Genomic DNA, 9567 nt, shown 5'->3' on the forward strand with positions numbered 1-9567 from the left:
CCTCCTAGAAAAATCTATCCTCTGAGTTCAAGAGACAGGTCCAAGCTGCCAAAGAGGTTCGAGTGAAGGCCGACTCACTGGCCATCATTATGTAATAGCCAGGTGAGTCCCTAAAGGCCTATTTCAATCAATTTACTAATGTAGCGACACGAGCTACAGACGCTGACGACAATGCCAAGATCATGGCCACAAGAACCAGAATCACTGTTGGAGGATACTATGGAAGGAGCTCCAAAGGCAAGGCGTGAAACGTGTAGATAAATTATTGCCTCGAGCTCAAGAATGGATAATTCTAGAAGTGGCAGAATCTGTTGTCATAGGAACCAGCCAGTCCCTCGCTCAGCCCATTGGAGTGATGACGGATGTTGCAACTATGGCTCAACACGCTACCCAGAATAACCAGGCCAGGGGAAATAAACAAAAAGGGAATGGTGAGGGCGACTAGAACGGGTCCAAAAAAATAAGCACGGGAAGAAGTACACTTTTATCTTCACCATGTATAGCGACCTAAGAGATACATGGGAATATATTTATCTAGCTAATTATGCCCATCTTCCATGGAAGAAGCCCAAGCCCATGAAACAACAAAGGGCAAAGAGATGCTTAGATAAATTCTATCGATACCACAATGATATCTACCCAAACACAGACAATTGTCGTCAATTAAAGGATGAGATCAAGACTCTCAATCTGGTTGGACCATTAGCCCAATACACATGGAACAGGGTAGCTCCTAACAAACCCACGGGGCAATACCCTCAACTAGCTCCGAGTAATAAAGTCAATCCAGCACAAGCTCAATCAGCTCATGTAAATTAGGTTAACCCTCCTCCTATTGAAGGGGGGACATAGCCACCATTGTAGGCGAACATCATCTGGTATGAACAAGCAATGGAGCCCAGAAGAGATTTATCCAGGAGATAAAAACACATGATGACACTAGCCATGTAAAATTTCCTCATAACAATCTGCTAGTGATAACAATTCAGCTCGCTAACGGAGGGTACAAAGAATATTGATTGACAATGGGAGCTTCGTGAATGTGCTATCCAAGTCCACCCTTGAAAAGATGGGGCTATCTGTAGCCGATCCTAAAAGGACCTCTATGACCCTTTATGGATTTTTAGAAGAGGGAACTGTAGCCCTAGAAACCATAGAGCTCGTGGTAACATTGAGTGATGAGACACAAGTTACCACCAAGATGCTTGAGTTCGTGGTAATTGATTGTCCAACTGCCTACAATGCAATTTTGGCGAGACCTGCAGTGATGGCATTTGGAGCAATAACTTCAGTTTTCCACTTGGCCATGAAGTTCCCATCATCCTTGGGAATATCTACCGTAAGGGGAGATCAATTCACTTTGAGAGAATGCTATGGCATTGCGATGAAGAGAAAATCACAACACAAGCAACAAGCCATGGTAATAATCGAAGAGAATGAGGAACCTCGAGCAATGGTAATTGACGGAGAGGTGGAAGAACCTCAGGAAGATCGAAATGAGGTCGCGCATTTAATCTTGATAGATAGAGATAGAAAGAGGGTTTGAGAGAGAGAGAGAGAGGTGAGTGATCAATTCACCAATATACTCATATGAACCCCTTAAATAGTATAGGACCCTAATTTGACATAGCCAATGAGCTTAGAGCATTTAAATTTATGTTTTTGGAGCTATTTTACATAACTCTACGGACTTTCCATAACAGCCCAGGTGACGCATTGCCTAGCGCCAGGCGATGCATCTCATGGTCCATTTCAGCCTAAGGCTTCAAAGCTTTTGATGATGTGTCACCTCCTAGGGGGTGACGCATCATCGACGCCTCTGTTTTGGCACTCCAAGATTTGTCTCAAAACCTCTCTAAATGCTCCCAAACTTCTTGGGTACTCTTATATACTCCCAAAAAGGTTATTTATAAATGCCTATATTGAAAGTCAACTATAACTTGTTGACTTTTGTGAAACCATTATTATTTTAGCGCCTCTTCGTGCCTAACAAATTTCAGCATGTATTTGACCATTCTCAACATGTTTATACTTATACCTAGCTGTAACATAAAATGCGGCCAGCGGTATGTTAGTTTGAGAAGAAAAACGAACATAGAAACTAGTTTATTATGTGAGTAAGACACTTCTAAGAGCTAGATCAAGATATTCTTTAATTGAAAAATTGGTGTTCTATTTGATCCTTGCCTCGAGAAAAATTAGGACGTATTTCCAGTCCCACAATGTACACGTCTTGACCGATCAAACCTTTAAGGCAGGTTTTGTAAAATCCTAAGACATCGGGACGTTGGTTAAACTGGGCCATCGAACTCAGTTAGTTCAAGATACTGTATAAACCATAAACATCAATCCAAGGCCAAGGCCTCGTTGACTTCATGGTTGAATGTACAAGGTTTCAAGACGAACCAATGTGGGAACCAGTACAAGAATTGTGGAAACTCTTTGTTGACGGATCGTTAAACGAGAATGGATCTCGATTTGGAATAATTCTAATCTCACCCGAAGGTCATCGCTTCCATATGACCCTCAGATTCGGTTTCGACTCTTCACACAACGAAGCGGAGTACGAGGCAATATTAGCTGGAGTAGTGAAGGAGCTAAAAGCAAGAGAAATTCAATGCTTTAGCGACTCTTAGCTCGTGATTAACAAGATATTAGGAGAATACCAAGCTCGAGGAATCAAAATGGAAGCTTATATAGCTAAGGTTATAGGTGAACAGTTAGAATGTTTAATTCCATCGAGCAAGTCCCGCGCAAGAATAATGTGAAAGCATATGCATTAGCCCGACTTACCACAACCAAAGAAGCGAACACATTAAATGTGTTCCCGATAGAATTCTTTGATAAACCAAGCATCAATGAAGAGCAAGTGGATGTCGGAGTGATTCGTGAAGAATCATTCTTGATGACTCTCATAGGGTAATACCTCACAAACAGGAAACTGCCAGAAGATCGAAAGAATGCACAAAAATTATTGTATCAGGTCTCGGTACGTTATAGTCGATGAAATTCTCTACAGTCGAGGCCATTATTTTCCCCTCCATAAGTGATTTTTTCCCGAGGAAGCACGGGCTATCCTCCGTGAAATTCATGATGGATTTTGTGGAGACTACGCTAGTGGGAAAAGCTCAGCTCAAAAGGTACTAAGTCAAGGTTATTTCTGGCCCGCGCTGAAAAAGGACTCGGCTTGATACATCCTCAACTGTGACAAATGCCAGCGTTTTGCCACCATTGCCCGAGTTGCACCCATGGAGCTAACTATGATTTCCTCACGCTCACTGTAGCATCCCAAATTTTCTAATAAGGCTTAGGGCCTCGATTAGCATGTGATTAGAAATGCATGTCTAGGTGAATTAAATATGCATGTGGGCCCTATTTGGTTATTAGGGGCATGTTTGTAATTTTAGTCCGTTAAGGGCATAAATGTAATATTTGTGTATATTGTGATCTTTATCACGTGTGAGTGGTGATATATTTGTGATGCACGATTCGAGACAGTCCTAGGGAGCGGTTTAGCTAGGAAGTAACAACGGGACCCGATACCCGACTCAAGGCGAGTCAAGGGATATTTTCGGCAATAGACGTTTTATTAGGTTATCGAGTGATGAAAATAAATAATTGGAGATATATTTGAAGTTAGAGAGTTTAGGAAGGAATGTTGGGAAAATTTACCATGTTGACCCTTGTTTTGGCCAACGACACGGAGTCAAGTATACGACAGGAAATTAGTACGATGCTTGAGAATACAATCTAATGGAAAGTAAAGAGCACCAAGAATTATAGTGGTTCGGCCCCAGTGATTGGTAATGACCTACGTCCACTTGATACTATTATTAATATTGAGCTTCAAAGGTGTGATCAAAGAACTAGGATTCCTAAGTTTCACAGACCTTAGAAGGAGAAACAATACAGACGATGGATAATAGCAAAACAATTCAGAAAAAGAGCAAAAAGATCCCCCCTTGAGCTATTTCATGTATATTTATAGGCTCAAGGAGGGTTACATAAGTCAATTAATCATATCTTTCCTTAATAAACGGATATTCCAGATATAATGAAGAGATATTCTCGAATATCATTACAACTATACAAATTTATACATAAATAAACAAAGTATACGACCAGGCTAGTCGTACATAAAACTTGACCTTCGCATATGGAAGTATCCTTGGTCGATAGGCGAGTAGCATCTCAGCCACGTGTTGAAAATTCTTGCCACGTCATCCACAGCTGTTTTTTGCATAAACATTTGCCCCCCAAGTTTATTTATCGCAGCCAACAATAAGTAAACTTAGGAAACTAACCTTTCGTATGCCCCGCGAAATCTGTCAGAGACACTCGTGCTTCCTCGAAAAAGGCGACCTAATCACGTCCAATCACGCCTTTTCAGTTTCCAAGTAATCCTTCTGACGGCTATTACACTCCCCCATGCCTTGAAAAAGGTAACTCATGATTACCCCTTTTCATCATATTTCAGGCATTATAAATGATCCCCAAATTTTCCTTTTCACTTTTTACTCGCCATTTTCTTGCCAAGAACCCTCAAGAACTTCATCTTAGAGCTCAAAAACTTTGAAGATCATCTGTCGCTTGTTCTAAAGATCCTCTGTTCGTACGCCCAAAGTGGCTTCATTTTAGAACCTCCAATCTTCATCTAGGTAATTTTCTTCAACTTTCATGCTCTCTAACATGGCATGCATACTGTCACATGCCTGTTTTGAGTTCTGAAATTTGTCGTGTTCTTGGGTAGAAATGCATGAGGATTGTGTGTATACTGATTGATGCTTGATAGGATAGTGTAGTTTTGCTCTGTAGGAGTTAGGAGCTAGTTTGATAGTCAAGATCGTAAGTTTAGGGTGTAAAATCGAAGTAAAAATTTGATTTTTAGGCTAGTTGAAAAACTGGGTTTTTCCCGCCCCTTCGGAGTCGAAAAAGCGTTTTTTCCAAAAAAAAAATTATTTCTGCTTTTCAATCTATTTTTCAAACTGCTCACATAGAACTTAGTGTTTCTGTTAGAATGCTATTGGTCGTAGATGCGAGCAACGTTATTCCAACTTTCAACATAAGTTCTCAAGTTGTGAGTCTTATCTCCTCCTTTCTCTGTTTGCAGATTTCATGCAAGATCTATGTGGAGGAGAAAGACCTATTGACGACGACTTATTGGCTCAACTGCTTGAAGATGAGGAGCAACCATCGTCACTGATACCTAACATTCCATTTTCTCGTGTCATTCCAAACACTCCACCTGTTCTTACTCAAAATATGGCTCGTGCTAAAACAAAAGCCCAGAAAAAGAAAACCCCCAATCCTTCACATCAGCCTGCTCCTCGGGCTAAAATTCCCTCGACTAGTGGTCGAGCTGAAAATGTTCCTGACCCCAATATCCAAAGACACGCCAGCCCCGACATGCCATTCAACCAGATGTTGAATGGTAGTTAGCACTTGAGAGCCGAGTGACGATCAGGATGATTGCAAACTACATCAGGAAGTATGGTCTCACATGGGTGACCTTAGTCCGACCTAACCAAGACCAACAAGCGAACCTGCCCGGAGGCGCCTTCAGTGCCTGGTCGAGGTTCCACATTGAGGCAGGGGCTACCTTGCCTCTTCATTCATTTTTCCAAGGGGTGGCCAACTATTTCAGAGTTGCCCCTTTTCAAATGACTCCAAATGGATATAGAATGCTTGCAACACTCTATATCCTGTACAACCACAAAAAATGGCCCGTGCCAACTCCTCATGAGGTTAACTACTTGTTTGACCTCAAGTCTAGCCCCAACCAACAAGGCACGGGGTTTTTTCATTTCTATCATCAGGAAACTGGGCGAACCTTCCTGACTGACACCACCCATATATCGAATGTGGGGATGTACTACCAGGAGTACTTCCTCACGACCGACATGATCGTGGACAATCTGGCCTTTGCTCAAGGAGGTAAAACCTTTGTATCACTAGATGTTACTCTTTATTCAGCCCTCTTGCCCAGCATGACTGACGTAGGAAAAAGCGTCAACATCCGGTCACAGAGGCTAACCTTAGGTTGGTTGGCCTCTTGGCCCCTCATCAGGACATAAGGGAGTAAACAGCAGGGAGTGCCACAGCTGAGGAGGAACCCAAGAAGCAACCACCAGTGTCGCCTCCACGAAGGAGACCAACCGGGGTCACGATCAGGATACATGTTGGTACACCTCCAGCATAGAGGCCCTCTGCCCCCTTGGGGAAGGGGAAAAAGAAGGCCACCGAGCCTGTCGAACACTTGGACGAGTCTTCAGACGAGAATGGTACAGTTATTTCGCATTTAGATAGCTTGCCAATTCACTGTCACCTATTCGACGGGGAAGGCAATTTTAAATATGCTCCAAATTTAGGTCCAGACTTCTTCATATCAGAAAGTGAGTATAAGACTAGTAGAGTCTATAGTATAGCGACTAGTAATAATAGCTCAGGTATTTGACTTTGCAATCTTTCTTTATTTCTTTTCCTGATGTAATATACTTAGTCATTTATGCTATCTCACTGTTCGACATTTTGCTTCTTTTCCAGACATGGACTCCGTGAACGTGTTCGACATTTACAGCACTCCCGAGACTCTCGCGGCTCCCTCAAGCAAAAAGAAGGCAAGAAAGAGGCACCCTGGGGAAAGCAGCAAGGCGCCTCAGGCTAAGAAGCCTCACAATGCAGGCCCCCAGGAGGACGGGCCCTCAGCCAATGCAACTCCACCCTCTCCTCGCGAGCAGCAGACTCGCTCTGCTCCAGCCGGATCGACTCCATCTCCAGTGGCCCCAACTGACCAGACTCAGTAGGTCGGTCCCGCTTGAACTGGGGGCAACATAACTAGTCGCGCCTTCAAATCGGTCAAGGACAAGGTCGTGAAAATTGTAAAGCATGACCACTGCCAAGAGGCGATGGTCGCGATAGAAGCTAAGGACGTCGATCTGATCTTAAACCGTGCCTTGAACGAGTTTACCAGTGTAAGTCATCTTTGTCTGCGGAGACAGCCCTTCTATACTATACAGTTAGTCTAACTTCTGCTCTGACCGCAGGAAATGCTGACCCTTAGTGCCGGCCGTCTCCGCTCGGGTGCAGTTACAGAGCAGACCAAATCTTTGGAGCAATGGCACGCTGATGAACTCAAACCTGCCACGGAGAAATATGTCGAACAACTTTCAGTGGTGCTTGAGGAGAAGAATAAACTGGCTGAGGAGTTGAAGGAGAAGCAAAAGTCTGTGGACAAAGCCATCGATCAGAGGGACCAGTTCAAGGAGTCTAACCGCGTCAATTACCGCGTGGCTAAACTGCTCGAGGATGACTTGGCTGCGAGTAGACTGGAGAATACAACCTTGGAGGGCCGGATTGAGGAGCTTGAGAAAGCCAATCCTAGCAATTTTGAAAGGTACAAGAATGCCACTCTCCGATGATACTACGATTTTTGGAAGCACAACCAGGGTGCCAACTTTAATTACCTTCCTGAGAATGCAAGAAACGCCGAGCTTGCTCGCTGTGCTGTTCGACTGGTAGAGGAAGATAGAGCGAGGATTCCTGCTTCCCCTGAGATCTCGCTGGCCACTAGGATGGATGGGGCAGACAATGAGGCTATAGACGTCGTCGATCAGAGCCCTCCTCAAGATCCTCCGGCTCCTCAAGATCCTTCAGCTCCTTAGTCTTTTTCTTGTTTTTACTTTTATCTTTTTACTTGCACGACCTACGGGTCGTGATGTAAAGACAATATATTTTTTATTGCTGCATGGGCAGGTTTTACTTTTATTTGAACAATTACATCCGAGCAACGACTGCTCGCGGTGTAAAAGGATACATTTTAATATTATAATATCTTTGCATCTTATTATAACATTTGTTCGCATGACCGAAATTAGCATAGCACTTTGGTTTGATTTTAAAAAATAACAAAATTTTGAAAAATACTCTAAGTACCCTAGCATGCTTTCACTTATTTTGCTCATGTGTTTACATACCTTTTAACGATATGCTTTTCTTACTTGTACCTTATATGCCCCCCAAGTGATCGAGGAGCTTTAGGTCCTTGGTCACTTGCCTTGACCAGAACATTACTGCTCGTAGCAATATGATTAGCATTATAATACAGCAAAACAACACACGTAATGAGCAAATACTTGTAATAAATACAATAATTGACAAGAAATGACTGGCTGCGCACAGTCCCTTTTATTTCTCGTAATAAATAGACTAAACATGTCTGTATGAGTGATCAATAAGATCTTATAATTAAAAGCGATCAGTCACATAGAATGACCAACCCTTTTTCAAAACTTGTAAAAAGTAAAATTAATACAAGCCAATTCTTTAAGAAGAATTGTTCATTGGTAATACTTGCGTAGGTGTTCTCCATTCCAATAGCGAGGAACGAGATCTCCGTTTAAGCGTGCAAGTTTATTAGTGCCTGGGTGAAGGACCTCATCGATCTGGTATGGCCCTTCCCAATTAGGCCCGAGTACTCCAGCAGCTTGGTCGCAGGTGTTTAGAAAAACTCTTCGGAGTACAGGATCTCCAACATTGAATTTTCTTTCTCGCACTTTAGAGTTGAAATATCAGGCGACCTTCTGCTGGTACACAGCTACTTAGATTTGGTCTTGTTCATGCTTCTCATCGATTGAGTCCAGGGATTCCATCAATAGTTGGCTATTAGAGTCTTGGTCGTATGTTAATCTGCGGTGCGAGGGTGGATCCAACTCGACAGGCAACATAGCTTCATACCCGTATGCCAAGGAAAACAAGGTATGACCTGTTGTTGTTTGGTGGGAAGTCCTATATGACCAAAGAACTTCAGGAAACTACCCTGGCCATGCTCCCTTAGCTTCTTCTGGCCTCTTCTTTAGTGTATCCTTCAGCATTTTATTAATTGCTTTGACCTGCCCATTCGCTTGGGGATGAGCGACTGAAGAAAAGCTTTTGATAATACCATGTCGTTTGCAGAAGTCCGTGAATAGATTACTGTCAAATTGGGTGCCGTTATCCGAGAAGATCTTCCTTGGTAATCCATATCGACAAACGATGTTCTTGACTACAAAGTCAAGCACTTTCTTGGTCGTTATGGTTGCCAGGGGTTCAGCTTCGTCTCATTTGGTGAAGTAATCGAGGGCAACCACTGCATACTTTACACCACCTTTTCCTGTAGGAAAAGATCCAATTAGATCTATTCTCCAAACTACGAAGGGCCATGGACTCTTCATTTGCTTTTACTCGTTGGGGGCTGCTCGTGGGATTTTGGAAAATCTCTGACACTTGTCACACTTCCACACGAACTCCATTGAGTCTTCATTCATGGTTGGCCAGAAATATCCTTGCCTTAGGATCTTTTTTGACAAACTTTGCTCCCCAGCGTGGTCCCCGCAAAAACCTCCGTGCACCTCTTTCATCAACTTTTTGGCTTTCTCCTTTGTAATACATCTGAGGAGTGGCAGTGAGTATCCCCTTCGATACAGGATTCTATCGACCAGGATATACCTATTAGCTTGTCGCTGAAGGGTCTTGGCTTTGTTTATGTCCGCTGGTAGCACACCGCTTGACAGATACTCTACATATTGTGCC

This window comes from Humulus lupulus, chromosome 3 (assembly GCF_963169125.1).
Source record: "Humulus lupulus chromosome 3, drHumLupu1.1, whole genome shotgun sequence".
In the NCBI taxonomy this organism is placed as follows: Eukaryota; Viridiplantae; Streptophyta; class Magnoliopsida; order Rosales; family Cannabaceae; genus Humulus; species Humulus lupulus.